Genomic DNA, 18,682 nt, shown 5'->3' with positions numbered 1-18,682 from the left:
AAAACAAGGAAAATTACAAATGAAAATGCAGAAATGAATTGATGATTGCCATTGTTGAGGAGGCTTGACTCCGTCTGGACTTGTTGATCTTGAATACTTTTGGCAGTTCTTTCCAAACACTTCGGATTACCTCAAAAGAAAAACTTCATCAAAGTCACCCAAGAGTTGTAATTTTTGTCTTACTTTAGGGGTTCGAGCAATGCGAGTGATGCAATGCTCAAGATAAGAGTACGTCTTGCTTATCCCTCGTGCGGGAGCCCCAAGCATAGTTGCTAGAGTAGTAATCGCCATCATAAATGGGAAGAATCTTGTATGATCATCAACTCAAGAGAGCCACTTGTGGTGAAGAAGACCCAATACTAGAATCTTAACCAATTGTGATTCCAACAAACAAGGAAACGAATGAGCACAAGGCAATAGAATCACATCAATTTGTTTCTCATATTCTTCTTGTCTCTGTTAACTAGCAAGGCCACTGAGAAGGAGATCCTGGGAAGAGGCAACTGATATATGAAGTAGCACCTTGAGAATGAGAAGCATTGTGAAGAACACTCTTGATTATCACACGGAAGAAGATTCTGACGAAGTCACCCAAGAATTTGTAATGCTTTAGGGATTCGAGCAATGCGAATGATGCAATGCTCAAGATAAGAGTACGTCTTGCTTATCCCTCGATCAGGAGCCCCAAGCAACTTCCACACATGTACAAGAGATGATTACCTAGCTTCAATATCCAAACCAATCAGAGTGAGAGTAAATGACCTTTATAGCTCTTGATATCAGGCACTAGGCATAAATACACAATGTCTGAATCAGTGGCGTCACGACTTTTTATGGCTTTCAATCTTTTCTCCAAGAGGTGGAACCTTTTGTCAGTTTTAATAATTGGAAACTTGAAGACTTCAATGATCAAATTGTTCTCATGATGTGTTTCCTCCTTAAGAGTGATAAGAATCTCAACAATCAAACATTCCGATTCATAAAACTTTCTCTAAGGAACTTGTCTCAATTCTTCTTGTCAAAGAGAAAAGGCTTGAATAACCTCCACACACTAATTCATGTTAGTTCCCATTTTTGTTCTCATTTTAGTCCAAAAACCTCACGGAGTTGTTCCAATGTTAACCTTCGAGCACTTATCGGTGAGAAGTCAATTGTGTTGCTGAAGTCAGAATTTGAGCAGAAAGGACCCTAATAGGTTTTTGAGAGAACCATGAAATGCATGATAATATGAATGCATGTTTTCGTTTATGGAGAATCCTAAAGTCTTTTCACACTTTTTATTTTTTCTTTTTATTTTTTGAATCAAAGCCTTGTTTTTTCGCATAGAATATCTTTTCTTTTCTTTTTTCTGTTTTTCTATTTCTTTTTTTTTTGAAATAGACTTTAGGATCCCCCATAAATGAAGTGGATAAAGCAATGATGTTATGCAATGCAAAAGCATGGGATCAAGATCCATATAATCTTAGTAACCACCGCACAATCCTCTGACTAACTGATGTGAAACCTCTATATAGGTCAAATGTCACAGGATCAAAGGTTCGACACCTTTTTGGAACACCAGCATATCAAGCACCATGAGAACAGACCAAATAAAGGTCTGACCTCAAATATGAAGAGCCAAAGGTATATAGGAGTCAAGGTTTCCTGTCCCACCCCAATCTCACGGGTATGAAGTCTAGACACGGACAAGTGGTCCCTAATGGTCACCAGGGTCTACAGTTCCCATGGGGTACAAAGTGTTTGAGGCAACAAGCGTGCCAGACACAGTGTTCCATGAAAGAACCTCGCCCAGTTGTGGTACCCCATGTCAAGCTCGATCGTAGCAAGAGCCACGGGAGTCAACATGAGCATCCACGCTAATCCTATGTGTCACTGGCCTGGGTAGTGGGCCTTTTACCTCACACAAACCCCCCACCTGCAAAACAAAGCAGAAAAATATGTGGCCCCCACGGGGACCCATAATATAGTCCAGATGCATGATGTGCAAGCAGAAATAAACATGATATGCAAGCAGAAAATAAACATGCAAACATATATACAAGATATAGACAAAAAAACAAATAAACACCCAATAAAATAATACAAACAAAGGCTAGGATCGACTTGCTTAGGTGTCCCCAGCAGAGTCGCCAGTTGTCGCACGCTCGCGAAAAAATGAACAGAGTCGCCACCAATATATTTATCCCATAAGGGAAAGGAATATCAGGAAACCTAAAAAAGGGTAAGAACAAGGTCTTGCGACCAGAGAATCAAGGTACGGGAGTCGGTTACGCGAGGGGAAGGTATTAGCACCCCTCGCGCCCATCGTATTCGATGGTATCCACCTATGTTTGTTTCTATCTAAAGGGTGTGTACTATGTCTATGTCTACATGCGAATGAATGCAAAAGAAATACGGGGAAAAGAAGGAATTATTTACAAATGTGCTCGTTCAAGCCCCGCGACTTGATGCCTACGTATCCTTTTCAGGAATCAGAGCGCCGTAGTTCGGCTCCATAATTTTGTTTGTTTTTGCGTTTTTTAGTTGGGCGGAGTTAACGCTCGCGCTCTTGCATAAGGGAACAACCTAGGATGCAATAGAGCGGAGATAACAATTCCCTTAAGAAAGGAGAGAAGAGAGAGAGAGTTTGAGTGTTTCGAGGAAATCCCTAAAGCAAGGGAAACTCGAGTTACTCTTTGGTTTCTGTCTTTAGAATTTGGGAACTTACGCCCGAATGGAACCCTAAAGCAAGGGAAATCCAGGCACTCGAATGATTCCCTAAAGCAAGGGAGATCCAAGCTTCCATTCCCTTTTTAATGATTTTCACTTTGATTATTAGTGTTTTTCAAGTATTTTCTTTGTATTTTTTAAAGGGGATTTTATTTTGAATATTTTTAAATGTTTTAGAGTTGAAAAGGAAAAGAAACTAGCCTAAGTATGAAGGGAATTTCTACCTAATGTTATCATGGTTTCTACCTAAGGTTAGGAATAAAAGAAACATGAAAATAAAGATCGCAATTAGAAGTCAATAGTGAGTAACACAATGGTACAAAAATTAGCATACAAGCACATAGCGACAAGTTAAGAATATAGTACAAAAATAGACTAAAAATACTACTATTTTTTATATTGATTTTTAAGGGAGGATTTGAATTACAAGTCAAGTAAAAAGACTAAAAGAAAATAGCCTAAAACTACTATTCTTTTTCTTGAGGTTTTTATGTCATTTTTATTATCAAACAAAAATCAATGATTCTACATGTTATCGCTATCAAAAAATCTAACAAAAGTTAAGGGATTTTCATCATGTTTTTATCATCTAAAAAAAGGTAGTGAAAAAGCTAAGTAAAAAATCTAAAAAAAACTATCAATTATATGTGAGTCAGGGGGTGTATGTTGATTTTAATGGTGTAGAAAGCATGGGCGCAGGCCTGGTCCAGAGTTGGCCCAAGGAGTTTTTATTTCAGATTTTTGGCCAAAAACATGGTGTGCATGGGCTCTAAGGGGGGTGAGAGCTGAAATTCGGCCCAGGGATGATTTTGTGTACATGATCCATTTTTGTTTTCAGAATTTTTTATTATTCAATTTCCAGTTATTAGATTTATTAAAACAATTAAAAATGGAAATAAAAAAAAAAGAAAAGAAAAAGAGGGATTTTAGGGTTACTTGTATTGTGACTGTTGGAATTGCGAAGCAAACTTCTCCCTCTCTTTACTCGAAACGCAGCGGCTCCTTCTCTTTCTCTCCGGTGGAAATTCCGGCCACCTCTCGATCTCTTTCTGAATCAATCCCCGATTCAACTCCGATTTCCCTTGCGGTTCATCGTCTCATTCTCACGATTCGTTATGCTCTCAATCTTTAACTATTATCGATACCTCTTTCATCTTCTCCGATTCGCTTTATCTTCGTCTTCTGCGTTTTTGTGTTGTACGTGATGTTGCGTGGTTGTCGTCATCATTTTTGCAGGTTGACGATGATGATGAGACGACGATGATGGTTGAAATCAAGGCGTGATGAGGACTGAATATGCGAAGATGAAGATTGATTATTTAGAGGCGATGAAGAACACTGGATGTTGGTGATTGATGAAGAGATGATCGAAGAGTGAAGAATCGGTTGGAGCTCGAAGATGATGAAGATATAGAGATGATGAAGATGTAGCTTGAAGATTGAAGATTGATGTGGTTGATGATTGAAGATGAGGATCAAGAGAGAGCTCGAGTGAGAGTTTCTTACGTTTTTCCGGTGAGTTTCTTATCCAATTCTGTTACGTTCTGAATCTGTCATTTTTCTCTGAAATCTTCTTCTGTTATTTCTGCGAATTTGGTGTGGTGGATTGAGAGTGGTGGAGGGATTGGAGATTGAAGATTGGTTATGGGGAAGATGAGAGAGGGTGAAGGTGATGAAGATGGAAGATTGAAGATGGGAGAATGGAGAGGGAAGGGTGAGAATGAGCGTGTGTGAAATGGTGTGTGTTGTGGTGAAGATGATTATGGCGTGAAGCCTTGAATTATGGAGGGAGTAGAAGTTATATATAGATTGAGGTAGTGAGGAATCAGTTAGGGATTGAGAAGCTTTATGAGCCCTTGGATTGAAGAGTTAGTTAGGAAATTGGATGGAGGAGATTGAGGGTTGAGAGGTTAGTTATATTGGTTATGATTCTGTTATAAAAGTTGGTTAGTTAGTTATGAATGAAAACTGAATTAGTTTGGGAAGTTAGGAGTTTGTTAAATGGCAGTTGGGAAATGTTGGTTTGAAGTTCTGTTATGGTTATTTGTTTTTCCTTTTTTGAATCTGAATAGAACTTCTCTTGGCTCATGTATGCAGGTTATTGAAGAATTTGAAGTGTGGGGTTCTGTTTTGAATTGTTAGCTGCAGTGAATGTAAAGTTATTTTGGCAACTAGTTACGATTTGGATTTGGTTTATATGGATATGTACATGGGCGAAGGTGAACTCTGAATTAGTTAAAATGTACAGCGGCCTTTTATTTATTTCTGGATCTAATATGATAGAGAGAGATAACTGTCACAGTTCAGCAGTTAGGGAATCAGACTGGTTATTCCAGAATTGGTTAGTTGACTGTAATTCTGAACTTGAACAAACTAAATGCTGAATGTGTATTTCAAATGCTGCTGTTAGTTTATTTTTGAGGTTCTGATTTGGATTCTAATTGATTTGAATGGAACTGTGAGTAACTGTTTGAATTTTGGATGGTGTTTGAATTATGAATGTGGCTGTGTTGTATGTGTTTATGGGGCTTGAACTTGATGCATTGCTTTTTGGTGGAAAGATTCGATTCAGCAGGGTTGGCTTTCGGATTCGAATCGTAAACTGACTTGTCTTTTTGGTTTGCCTTTGAATTCCTCTATTCATGACCTGCTAGTTGCTATAGATTATATGTATGTATTCGTGAATGGCTTGATGATGTTTGATTCATGATGTGCAAGTTTTGGATGTGTAGAAGCAATGTTGCATTGTTTGGTCATGAAGAAGAACAATGAGGTCAAGATGGAGCGCAGTAGTTAGAAGTGTGGCAACTTGGGCTTTTTTTTTCTTTGGCTGTAGGTTTAGGATTGCAGCTTGACTTTGGTATGTATGAAATGTTAGCTGACAATTAGGTGAATTAGGAGGTTAATTAGTGGGTTAGTGGAAGTGTTATATAGTTTGAAATAGGTGACAATTGAATAACTGACTGTTTTGGACGGTATTTTGGTTCGGGTGCCGTGACAGTTTTGGGGTGATATGCTGCAAGTTGGATTATCATGAAGGAAAAATGGCCCTTGGCATAGATTAGGAATCAAAGCTTATGGAATATTTTTTTGTAATTTTGTGTAGCTTGGAGATAAAGAATTTAAATGGTGCACTCCTTTTTTTGTGAAATTCTTTTGGTGAATCAATTTATCTTTGTAATGTATGAATTGGACATTGTAACATGGTGTTGATGAATGATGTTTAGAGATGAGAAGCAACAGGCCAAGGACAATTTTTGTGTAATTTTGTAACAAATTTTGAATGGATTTGAACACTTAAACAATTGGACTTGAATGTTGAATAATGGATGGAATTTGGATTTGGGTTTTTCAATTTATTTTATGATGAACATTTGAACGAAACTATGGACCTTTGGATGAATTTGAGATTTGATAAGGGATTTCGAAATGAAGGGATATTTGAGTTTATGCTTGCAACTTCGAATAGAAATTTCCTATGAGTGAATTGCGAATGATACTCAAATGGATACTGCCTGAAGACTTGAATCTTGTATTGCATGAACACTCCCCTTGAACCCACAATTGTACTTGAACCTAGCCAATCTTTAATCAACTTGTTGAACCATAAGTAGCACAATTGATCAGATGAAGTATTCTGAGTTAACAAAGTCGAATCCTTAATACACCCAAGGATGCATCATGTCTCGATCGAAATGTCTTCCTTAATAAACAACTTTAACCTAACACCCTGAGGGATCCTCTGACCTTTGCTGATGGGCTTTGACAAACTCGAACACCATGAATAAGAACCCTAACTCATCGATCCTCAGTCAAGCTTTTGATGGACTCACACCTTATAACCTGGTGAAGAAGAAGCCTTAAGCTTTCAAAATCCTTGATTCCAGAGCCAAGTTATTGATCAATGAATGCATGAGTTATGTTAATGACCTAATGGGAGGTATGTACATGAGACTATGAAATGCATAAGCCTAAGCCAGATAAAATTGAAAGGGTAGGACAAATTTGGGGTATGACATTCCGTACAAAAAAAGAAAATTTGAGTGGTAGTAGGATTTGAAAGAAAGTGTATGGTAGGGTTTGAAAAGAGAGATGTATGGAATAAAGTTAGGATTTGATTTGAAAGAAAGAGATTTGAAAAGAAAGGGAAAAGATTTGAAAAGAAAGGAAAAGATTTGAAAACAATAGTATAGTACAAAAATTAGTGAGAAACAAAAACTAATAATAATTTACTTGTTACCAGTACAGTCTGAATCCCCGGACTCTGCGCCTGAAAAATTTAATTCTGTACCAATTGCGTCAGTACTATTTATCTGCAAATAAATCTCAAATAAATAGCGTGTGTGAAGTGATAAACAGTACTTGGCGTTTGTGTAAGAATAAATTCAACTGCGGACCAAAATACCGTATAAGAAATATTCTAAGAACCGAGTATTCATAAAATCAGGATATTTATGAAATAAAATCCAAGATTATATGAAACTCCCAATTTTTACACAGAAGTCTGTTGCCTTCTTTTTGAAAAAGATGCGGGAAAATTTTGGGGTATAACAGATGTTCACATGTTTAAAAGTTTGAAATGATTCTCCACAATAAAAATTATACTTCAAAATAACATTTACAGTCACATAAAGCACCACACAAATTTTTTTTTAGTTTCACTCCAAACCATGCTACACATACTTCATACTATTACTATTGGCAAATGGGACTCAAGCAGCATTAGCTCTTCAATATTTTTGCAAGTTCTGAATTGGATTTCCACATTATAAAATATTGGTGCAAGATATTTACCATGTCTTCTTGGTATATTATCAAATTTGATGAAAACAAGTAGTGTACTGCTCCTGTTAACTGAAGTCGCACCTCAACCTTAATTCAAGAAACTGCTAGTGACTAAATTTGGAGCTTAAATATTATAACAACTGAAGTTAGGGATGTTAGAACAAGATTTGTTCTTATCAATTATCTTAGTTTTGATGATAACAATAATATGAATTTTGCTTAAGATAATATGGTACTCTAATCCAATGCAATTTCCCTTTCAGGAAATATATAAAGAGTACGCATAATTCAGCGCTCAGAAGATGTGTCTCAAATGGTTCAGCATGCAACATCAGAACATGGTCTGGCAAGACATCAGAAGATGGTCGAAGCAGAATCAGAACATGGGTCTATGAAAGCATCAGAAGAACATGAGATCAGAAGCACTGAAGATCAGAAGATGGTATCACGCAACAGAAGCACTTCAAGGTCAGAAGATCAGAAGATGCTATGCACCAAGCTGTTTGACTCTGATGATATTCAAACGTCGTATTCACAAACATCAGATCAGAAGGAAGTACACGTGGCAGACTACGCTGACTGACAAAAGGAACGTTAAAGCTACTAAAGGCTACGTCAGTAGACACAGCGTGAACAAGGCTCGAGGTAGTTGACAAAAGCGTATAACATTAAATGCAAAGCTGTACGGAACACGCAAAGCATTAAATGCATTCAACGGTCATCTTCTCAACGCCTATAAATATGAAGTTCTGATGAGAAGCAAGGTTAACGATTCTGCACCAAAACAACTTATATCAAACTTGCTGAAACGCTGTTCAAATCTAAACTCAGAATCTTCATCTTCATCAAAGCTCACTACATTGCTGTTGTAATATCTTAGTGAGATTAAGCTTAAACTGTAAGAGAAATATCACAGTTGTGATTATCGCTTTTAAGAAGCATTTGTAAACTCTTGAACTGATTACATTAAGTTGTAAGGAACTAGAGTGATCGGTTGATCAGTATACTCTAGGAAGTCTTAGCAGTTGGCTGAGCAGAAAGTCTTAGGAGTGAACTAAGCCTAGAGTGATCGTGTTGATCAGTAGACTCTAGAGAAAGTCTTAGGAGTGAACTAAGCCTAGAGTGATCGTGTTGATCAGTAGACTCTAGAAAAGTCTTAGGAGTGAACTAAGCAGTTGTTCCCGGAGTGATCAGTGTGTGATCAGAAGACTCTGGAAGACTTAGTTGCGGACTAAGTGGAAAACCATTGTAATCCGTGCGATTAGTGGATTAAATCCTCAGTTGAGGTAAATCATCTCTGCGGGGGTGGACTGGAGTAGCTTCGTTAACAGCGAACCAGGATAAAAATAATTGTGCATTTTATTTTTATCGTCCAAGATTTAAAGTTACACTTATTCAATCCCCCCCTTTCTAAGTGTTTTTCTATCCTTCAATTGGCATCAGAGCGCCGGTTCTAAGGTGCAAGCACTTAACCGTGTTTAGAAAAGATTCAGGAAGAGAAAAACGCTTCATTTAAAAGATGGTTGATGAAAGTGAAAGGACTACACCTACACCTGCATCTACATCTGGCTCTGCTGAGCAATACAACGGTAACAATGGTTATACTAGACCGCCGGTATTTGATGGTGAAAACTTTGAATACTGGAAAGATAAACTGGAAAGTTACTTTCTGGGTCTAGATGGTGATCTATGGGATCTTCTGATGGATGGTTACAAACATCCAGTAAATGCCAGAGGCGCAAAGCTGTCAAGGCAAGAAATGAATGATGATCAAAAGAAGCTTTTCAGGAATCATCATAAATGCAGAACTGTTTTGCTGAATGCTATCTCTCATGCTGAGTATGAGAAGATATCTAACAGGGAAACGGCCTATGACATATATGAGTCCTTGAAAATGACTCATGAAGGAAATGCTCAAGTCAAGGAGACAAAAGCTCTAGCCTTAATCCAGAAGTATGAAGCCTTCAAGATGGAGGATGATGAAGACATTGAAAAGATGTTTTCAAGATTTCAAACTCTGACTGCTGGATTGAGAGTTCTTGACAAAGGATACACCAAGGCTGATCATGTAAAGAAGATCATCAGAAGCTTACCCAGAAGATGGGGTCCGATGGTGACTGCATTCAAGATTGCGAAGAATCTGAATGAAGTTTCTCTGGAAGAGCTTATCAGCGCCTTGAGAAGTCATGAAATTGAGCTGGACGCAAATGAGCCTCAAAAGAAAGGTAAGTCTATTGCATTAAAATCAAATATCAAGAAATGCACTAACGCTTTTCAGGCCAAAGAAGAAGATCCTGAAGAATCAGAATCTGAAGAAGAAGATGAACTGTCCATGATTTCCAGAAGGCTAAATCAACTCTGGAAGACCAAGCAAAGGAAGTTCAGAGGCTTCAGAAGTTCAAGGAAATTTGAACGTGGAGAATCTTCTGATGAAAGAAGATTTGACAAGAAGAAGGTCATGTGCTATGAATGCAATGAGCCTGGACACTACAAGAATGAATGTCCAAATCTTCAGAAGGAAAGTCCCAAGAAAAAGGTTCATAAGAAGAAAGGTCTTATGGCAACCTGGGATGAGTCAGAAGATGATTCAGAAGATGAGCAGGCCAACTGTGCGCTGATGGCGACAGAAGATGACGGATCAGAATCTACATCAGAATCAGATTCTGAAGAGGTATTTTCTGAACTTACTAGAGATGAGTTAGTTTCCGGTCTAACTGAACTTCTGGAACTCAAGTCTCAGATTAGTCTCAAATACAAAAAGCTGAAAAAGCAATTTGAATTTGAAACAAAGAAGCTTGAGTTGGAGAATTCTGAATTAAAAGAAAAACTTTTAAAATTATCCAATAATGTTGGATCTCCTTCTGATTCAGAAAAATCCACTCCCAGTCTAAACCATATTCTGAAAGAATATGATTTAAGTTTCAGGAAGTTCTTATCTAGAAGTATTGGCAGAAGTCAGCTAGCTTCTATGATATATGCTGTGTCTGGAAACAAAAGAGTCGGCATTGGTTATGAGGGTGAAACCCCATACAAACTTGAACCTGTTGATGAGATGAAAATCACATACAAGCCATTGTATGATCAGTTCAAGTATGGCCACTCACATGATATTAGGCACACTTCACATGCACAAAGTTTTCACACTACACACACTAAGAAGCATGTGACACAACCTAGGAAATATCATGAAACTCACATTAAGAATTATCATGCTGTTCCTCCTATTGCTTATAATGTAAAACCCAAGTTCAATCAGAACTTGAGAAAATCTAACAAGAAAGGACCCAAGAAGATGTGGGTACCAAAGAAAAAGATTATTTCTTTTGCAGATTCTCTTGATAACAAAGAAGACAACATTCAACATGACATGACACCTGGACTCAAGTTGCTCTCAACACTTGAAGGGAAGAAAGATTGTCTTCCAAGTTCTGGTTCTTAAATCTGTTGAAGAGACTATGTTTGTAGGAATTCAGAAAAGAAGCTTATTAGTCTCGGAATAGTCCTTGATGTTTACCTCTAAGGCTTTGATGTTTCTCTCTTGATTATTCTGAATGCTCTAAATGCTACAGAATATACAACTTTGAAACATTGATTGTGGACAAATCAATAAACATCTGTTTTGATGATAAACTTGTCCCTGATGAAACAAAGAGCTTAAGAATTTCTGCAGATACAGTTGTGTCTTATCAGAAGCTGCAGAACAAAGAAGTGAACCTCCAGAAGCTGTGTACATCAGAAGTAATGGATCAGAAGATCATTCAGACTTATATCAGCACACTTCAGAAGGAGTATTTCCAGAAGAGAAACTTGATCAACTCAGAAGCAGTGATCAGAATCTGAAGGCGTAAAATTTCTCTGATATTTACAGCTGTCATCTATTATCTGATGATGAACACGTGTCTGTACGGTTTGTACAAAGCGTGCAGTTGAAAAGAAGCCGACCTAGGTAACTGTTTTTAAATTATTTCATTTACCACGTTCTCTCTCCTCACGTCACTCATCATTTAATTAAATTGATTTCCTTTGATTCTGGAACTGTTCAATTTATATTTCTTATTTTTTTTCAAATCCGTCTCTATATATGTTTTTCAAATCATATCATACATCTTTTTCGCTCCTTTGTCTCTCTCTCTCTCTCCTTGCATTCTCTCGTTTGAAAAGTTCTTAGCCGTTTTTCTGAAACCCTAACCGAAAACCCAATTTCTGTTCTTCTCTCTTGATCGTTCTGGTTCAATGGCTGCTTCTTCATCTCATTTTGCTGGTTCATCTACTCTTCTTCATATGCACGATGAAACACACCAGGAACTCACCCCTGTTGTTGCATGCTCCATCCCCAAAGACAAATTGGAAGTTTTGTGTGAACTCATGGTCGACTTTGATAACCTTGAAGAAAATCAATTTCATCTTAAAGAAGACATCATCTTTCAAGGATGGACCTCGTTGTTTGCTGAGTTCGTTGGCCCTGTTTATCCGGATCTTGTCAAAGAGTTCTGGGTACATGCTGTGGTTGCACCAAAAGCTATACTCTCCTTCGTCCATGGAAAGTCTGTCGTTGTTACTGAAAACATCCTAAGAGTGATGTTTGATCTGAAAAATCCTGAAGGGGCTTTTGAATCTGATCAAAGAGAAGATGTGGAAGATATTCTATCCACTCTCTATTCAAATGTCAAGAAAACTACACATGTTAAGAATTTGAAAGATATCTACAGAATCTGGACAAAGATCCTTCTCGGGTGTTTCTACCATAGGAAATCAACTCATGCCTCGGACTTCATCAGTAATGATCAAAGGTATATTCTTTATTGCATTGCCACTCAGAAGAAGGTTGATGCGATTTACATTATCTTCAACCATATGTGGAAAGCAGTAAAGGATTCCAGGAATGCTTTCAGAAAGGAAAATGCTGGAACAACCATTCCTTTTGGTAGAATTATTACAAACCTTCTGGTACATTCCAAGATTGTTGAAAGTCTGGAGTCTGAAGGTATCATCAAAGATCTTGCTGTCACCACTGGAGCTTGTCTGAATGCCTTCTTTTTAAAGAAGATGAAAATCATTGACACTTTTCTCAAAGTTCCTGAACCTCTAGCTGGAACAAGAACCATAAGAGAACCAGTTCTGGCTGACTTTGAAACCTTCTTCAATAGTGAGGTACCTGAAGTCAAAACTGTTTATCTGAAATCTCTTGAAGAGAATAAGAGTTTTAAAGATCAAGACAAAGGTGCCCCTTTCAAAGTAAATCGCAAGAGGGAAGAAAGGACTAAAAGAAAGCATGATTATCCTTCTGCTGTCTCTAAGAAACAAGAGGTTTCTAAAAAGGTGATTGCTAATGTTGTTAAGGCCGTATCTGATGACTTTGAGAAAGAGAAAAAGAAGAAGAAGTCAAACAAAAATGATGAGATGGTTGAAGTTGTTGAAAAGAAGATAACCAAGAAGAGGAAGATGATTATTCAAAGCTCTGATGAAGACAATATCCCTCAAGAAGCTGAAAACCAACAAGAAGTTCAGGCTTATGCCAGAAGAAAAGAAATCTCTAGAGGCAGAGCAAAGATTATTGAAGAGCCGAAGAGTAAAAAGCTGAAGAAAACGGAGGATGTGACCAAAGCGCTTCTGAAAGGTTCCAAAGGTATATGCATCTCTGAACCTATTTCTGTTGTTCGTTCAGAAGTTACACCAATAGAAGTTGTACCTACCCCTGAACCAGAAAAAGCCTCATCAGAATCACCCGTTGTTGTCCATATTCTTACACCACCATCTTCCCCTATAACCACTCCTTCTTCACATGCAAACAAATCCAATTCTCTTCCTCCCTCACCATTTCCCCTCACAAAAACTCCACCATCTCCTCAATCCATTCCGTCTCCTTCACCCTCCACTAATCTTGTCTCTGACCAAGCTGTTGACAATCTTGTTTTGAATATACAACCCCTTCAAACTCTCTTTCCATCTCAACCTTCTCTCAATACCACTCTTGAACATACTCCCTCCATCTCTCAAAACAATCCTTGTGATTCTCCTTTTCCAACCTCTGCATCACATGAGCAGCTGCTCCGTGATTGCAACTACACTCCCAAGCCTCGTCCTGAAGCTGAAGTGGTAGTGTTAGATTCTGATACTGAAGCAGAATCTTCTTATAGGTTGAATAGCGAACCTCTTCCATACTTCACCTCCAACCCTGCCTTTTCAAAAACCCAATTAAAATCCCGCCCTGTATATCCTATTGGTGTAGTTTTTGAAAACATAAAGAAGAATCTCAGAAGTACCTTTGATACTCTCAGAATTGCTGAAAGTTCTGGATTGAATGATGTTGCTATGCGGAACTTCTGGAGGATCTTTCGCAGAAAATCAGATGCTCTGTTTTTAGAACTTCAGGAAGCCTGTGTAGCTGCTGCCCCACGGCCTCGTGGAATTCTGAGGAATTATGAAGACTTCTGGTTTGCTCGCCTCAAAGGAAGATATCTTTTGGAAGAGAAGCCCTTTGTGGATGAAATGGAACAGTTGAGACTGGATGCTGCAATGGAAGCAAACCCATGCAGGGACATGGTTATCTGGATTCCTGAGTATCCTGTTCTGCTTGGAGACTTCAAGACCCTATTTGACTTTCTGAGGGAAAACCCTTCTAAGAAAGACCCTAGCCTGGTCATTCCAGAAGTTGTTGACCCACCAGAAGTTGAAGGTCCCTCTGCTCCCAGGAATTTAGCTGCCATTCTTCAGGCACTAGAGAATGGAGACTCTGAAATTCCTGCTGCAAAGTATGGAGATGCTTCTATGCAAGAAGCAGATGCTGAAGATCAGGTTGCTGAATCAGACCCTGTTGAGGATATCCCAGCAGATGATACTTCTATGGAAGCTGCTGATCAACATGCCATTCCTGTGGTTGAAAGCGGTGAAGCTTCTTCTGATGAACCTTCTCGTCTTGCAAGGACTCTAGAAGCGATTCAGAGGAGACAGGATGAGCAAAGCTCACTCAATGACAAGTATGATGCTTTCATTGAGAGGCAAGAAGGACACAACAACGATGTTAAACAGATGCTGGCCAAGATCTTGTCAAGACTAGGGCCATCTTAGATTGAGTCTATGTTGTTTCTTTCTTTTCTTTGCATCTGTTTTGTTTCTGTGCATCTGATTTTTTCATCCTGTACTTTTGTACTCTTTGGTTGAACCTTAATGAAATCATCTTCTTCCTCCATGTGGTCTGTTTTATTCATCTGAATCTTTTCTATTTTTTGATGATATGACAAAAAAGGGGGAGAAATACTGTGATAAATGATTTGATTTAATCAGTTGCATTCACTAACAAGAACTGCAAGTTCTATATGGTTTAAGTGTTTTGCAGGAACAGAGAAGTGAAGTGAATCTTCAGAAGCAAAACCATAAGAAGCGTTATTCTGTAAAAGGAATAAGCTCTTGGAAACTGAAGCAAGCTGAGTGCTGTCAAGCTTCAGAGATCAGAAGCAAGAAAGAAGAATGAATCAGAAGCACTGATAATAGAATTTGAATATCATTGTCTATCCTGTTCTGACAAAATTCTATTTGCTTTGATACATATAATGTTATGGCTCTGATACATTATTTGCTCTGATACACGTTTTTAGCCTAAATGCTCTGATACATTTGGCTCTGATACATATCATGTATTTGAATATACATTTTATGTTCTAACTCGTTCATGCTGACTTTTGTCGTTTAGTTTTTGTTCTGTAACATTTCAGGATGTAGAGATGCTCTGATGATGCTCTGGTACATTCAACAATGTTCTGATACAAATCTAGCATGAAGTGATGTTGGTAGACATTCAAAGTTCTGAAGCTATCCGAGGGAAGCAGAAATCAGAAGATGTGAATGTTCTAAAAGATCCAGAAATTCAAGTTCTGAAGCTGTCCTGAATGGAAGCAGAAATCAGAAGCTGTGAATGTTCTGAAGATCAAAGAAATTCAAGTTCTGAAGCTGTCCTGAATGGAAGCAGAAGTCAGAAGCTGTGAGTGTTCTAAGGATCTAAAGAAATTCAAGTTCTGAAGCTGTCCAATGGAAGCAGAAGTCAGAAGCTATGAATTCTCTGAAGGCAGAAGCTTATATGATCGTCTCTACCGAAATAATCAGGGAAGTCTTTTATTAAAGTTCTTCGAGTATTTATTTCAGGGGGAGATTATTTATCTCAGGGGGAGATTGTTAATCTCAGGGGGAGACATATTCATATGCTTATGCTATAGCTGTGTAATTTGTCTTTTGCCGTCTACTCTTTCTGATCGCAAATTCATATCATTTATATATGTTTTTGTCATCATCAAAAAGCGGGAGATTGTTAGAACAAGATTTGTTCTTATCAATTATCTTAGTTTTGATGATAACAATAATATGAATTTTGCTTAAGATAATATGGTACTCTAATCCAATGCAATTTCCCTTTCAGGAAATATATAAAGAGTACGCATAATTCAGCGCTCAGAAGATGTGTCTCAAATGGTTCAGCATGCAACATCAGAACATGGTCTGGCAAGACATCAGAAGATGGTCGAAGCAGAATCAGAACATGGGTCTATGAAAGCATCAGAAGAACATGAGATCAGAAGCACTGAAGATCAGAAGATGGTATCACGCAACAGAAGCACTTCAAGGTCAGAAGATCAGAAGATGCTATGCACCAAGCTGTTTGACTCTGATGATATTCAAACGTCGTATTCACAAACATCAGATCAGAAGGAAGTACACGTGGCAGACTACGCTGACTGACAAAAGGAACGTTAAAGCTACTAAAGGCTACGTCAGTAGACACAGCGTGAACAAGGCTCGAGGTAGTTGACAAAAGCGTATAACATTAAATGCAAAGCTGTACGGAACACGCAAAGCATTAAATGCATTCAACGGTCATCTTCTCAACGCCTATAAATATGAAGTTCTGATGAGAAGCAAGGTTAACGATTCTGCACCAAAACAACTTATATCAAACTTGCTGAAACGCTGTTCAAATCTAAACTCAGAATCTTCATCTTCATCAAAGCTCACTACATTGCTGTTGTAATATCTTAGTGAGATTAAGCTTAAACTGTAAGAGAAATATCACAGTTGTGATTATCGCTTTTAAGAAGCATTTGTAAACTCTTGAACTGATTACATTAAGTTGTAAGGAACTAGAGTGATCGGTTGATCAGTATACTCTAGGAAGTCTTAGCAGTTGGCTGAGCAGAAAGTCTTAGGAGTGAACTAAGCCTAGAGTGATCGTGTTGATCAGTAGACTCTAGAGAAAGTCTTAGGAGTGAACTAAGCCTAGAGTGATCGTGTTGATCAGTAGACTCTAGAAAAGTCTTAGGAGTGAACTAAGCAGTTGTTCCCGGAGTGATCAGTGTGTGATCAGAAGACTCTGGAAGACTTAGTTGCGGACTAAGTGGAAAACCATTGTAATCCGTGCGATTAGTGGATTAAATCCTCAGTTGAGGTAAATCATCTCTGCGGGGGTGGACTGGAGTAGCTTCGTTAACAGCGAACCAGGATAAAAATAATTGTGCATTTTATTTTTATCGTCCAAGATTTAAAGTTACACTTATTCAATCCCCCCCTTTCTAAGTGTTTTTCTATCCTTCAAGGGATTCAATTAAACCTTTAACCATAATATCTGTATTTTCTCTTCATTGTTTTTTTCTTTCCTTTGTCTGAGTGGTGTCTGGTTTAAGACTGTAAAAGACAACAAAAATATTTTACCAAACAATAAATAAACAAATTCACTAACAGGCAAATTAAAGAGAGATTACAAGTGTATGAAAATTAAAAAACTTCAATTAAACTGAAGAATCATAGTATGAGTAAACTTAAATTAAAATAGTATCAGTAAAGTACTATCATAATATGAGTAAACTTATAGCAGCAGTAGCTGTGAGATATTGGATCGAACTCTAGTATGGTCGAAGGGTAGCGTCTTGGTTCGAAAGTTCGACAGAGTTAAGCATGAAGTCGAAGGTTGTTCACATGCTGGTGTCGAAGTGTGTATGCTGTAGTCGAAGATGGGTCTAGCATGGAGATGTCGAAGATGCTAGGGTTGTTAGCATGTTAAATTAGGTTTTAGTGTTTAAACCCTAATTTGTTAAGTTAGCTTGTTTATTAAGTTGGCTTGTGTAATGGGCCTTGCTGAAGAAGCCCATTAGTTAGTATGTTAGGTTTTATTATAAATAGCATACTAGTCTCTCATCATTGCTAAGCTGCAAATCCTAATTTAGGGTGAGAGAGGTTATTTGTTATTCTTGTAAACTTGTAATCTTGTTTTAAGAGAAAGAGAAAGAATAGCAGTTATAACCAATTCTTGTGTTCTTCTTCTCCTCTCTAATTCCCTATTATACTTTGTTATTGGTATCGTTTTTCACAACAAATTGGTGCGGTGAGCGTGGAGAAGATGCCTTCAACAAAGTATGAGATTGAAAAGTTCACCGGAGTGAATGAATTCGGTCTTTGGCGCTTGAAGATGAAAGCCCTACTGGTTCAGCAGGGTTGCTTGGAAGCGTTGAAGGGAGAGGCAGCCATGAATGCAGAATTGACGGCAGCGGAGAAGACGAATATGATCAAGAAAGCACACAACGCAATTTTGTTGAGCCTTGGTGATAAGGTTCTTCGGCAGGTATCAAAGGAGACGACGACATCAGGGTTATGGGTGAAACTTGAAAGTTTGTATATGACCAAATCGCTGGTAAATCGACTCTACCTGAAGCAAGCTCTGTATTCATTCAAGATGATTGAAGATAAAGTGTTGGCTGAGCAGTTGGATATGTTCAACAAGTTGATTCTGGATCTTGAAAATATTGATGTGAAGATCGATGATGAAGATCAAGCGCTGTTACTATTGTGTTCGTTGCCTCGATCACATGCTCACTTCAAAGAAACTCTCTTGTATGGAAGGGATTCCCTGACGTTTGAAGAAGTTCAATCAGCCTTGTATTCTAAGGACTTGAACGAACGAAAGGAGCATAAACCTTTGACTGTTGGCGAAGGTTTGGCCGTTAAAGCAAAACTCTTACGAAAGTATGGTAAGTTTGACAAGAAGAAGGGCAAAAGCCAGTCGAAGTCTTATAGTGGCGAAGCATCTGGCATTCGATGCTATCATTGTAAGAAGGAGGGTCACACAAGAAAGGTGTGCCCTGAACGCCTGAAAGATCGTGGAGGTAAGGATAATGGCAATGCAGCCATTATTCAAGATGATTTCGAA

At 38.1% G+C, this 18,682-nt stretch overlaps 1 long non-coding RNA gene across 1 annotated transcript in view; it reads right to left on the bottom strand.

Moving 5' to 3' along the window:
- Window positions 1–17,170, bottom strand: part of LOC131612063 (uncharacterized) — a 29,512-nt gene extending 12,342 nt beyond the window's left edge. Inside the window, exons 1-2 of the long non-coding RNA XR_009287278.1 lie at window positions 17,090–17,170; window positions 7,504–7,581 (exon numbers count right to left, since the gene is read on the bottom strand). This is a non-coding gene — a long non-coding RNA (uncharacterized LOC131612063). The remainder of the gene's footprint in view (window positions 1–7,503; window positions 7,582–17,089) is intronic.
- Window positions 17,171–18,682: the final 1,512 nt, after the last annotated feature.

Source organism: Vicia villosa, linkage group LG6, assembly GCF_029867415.1.
Source record: "Vicia villosa cultivar HV-30 ecotype Madison, WI linkage group LG6, Vvil1.0, whole genome shotgun sequence".
NCBI classification, from domain to species: domain Eukaryota; kingdom Viridiplantae; phylum Streptophyta; class Magnoliopsida; order Fabales; family Fabaceae; genus Vicia; species Vicia villosa.
This window is presented reverse-complemented; position numbering and strand designations above follow the sequence as displayed.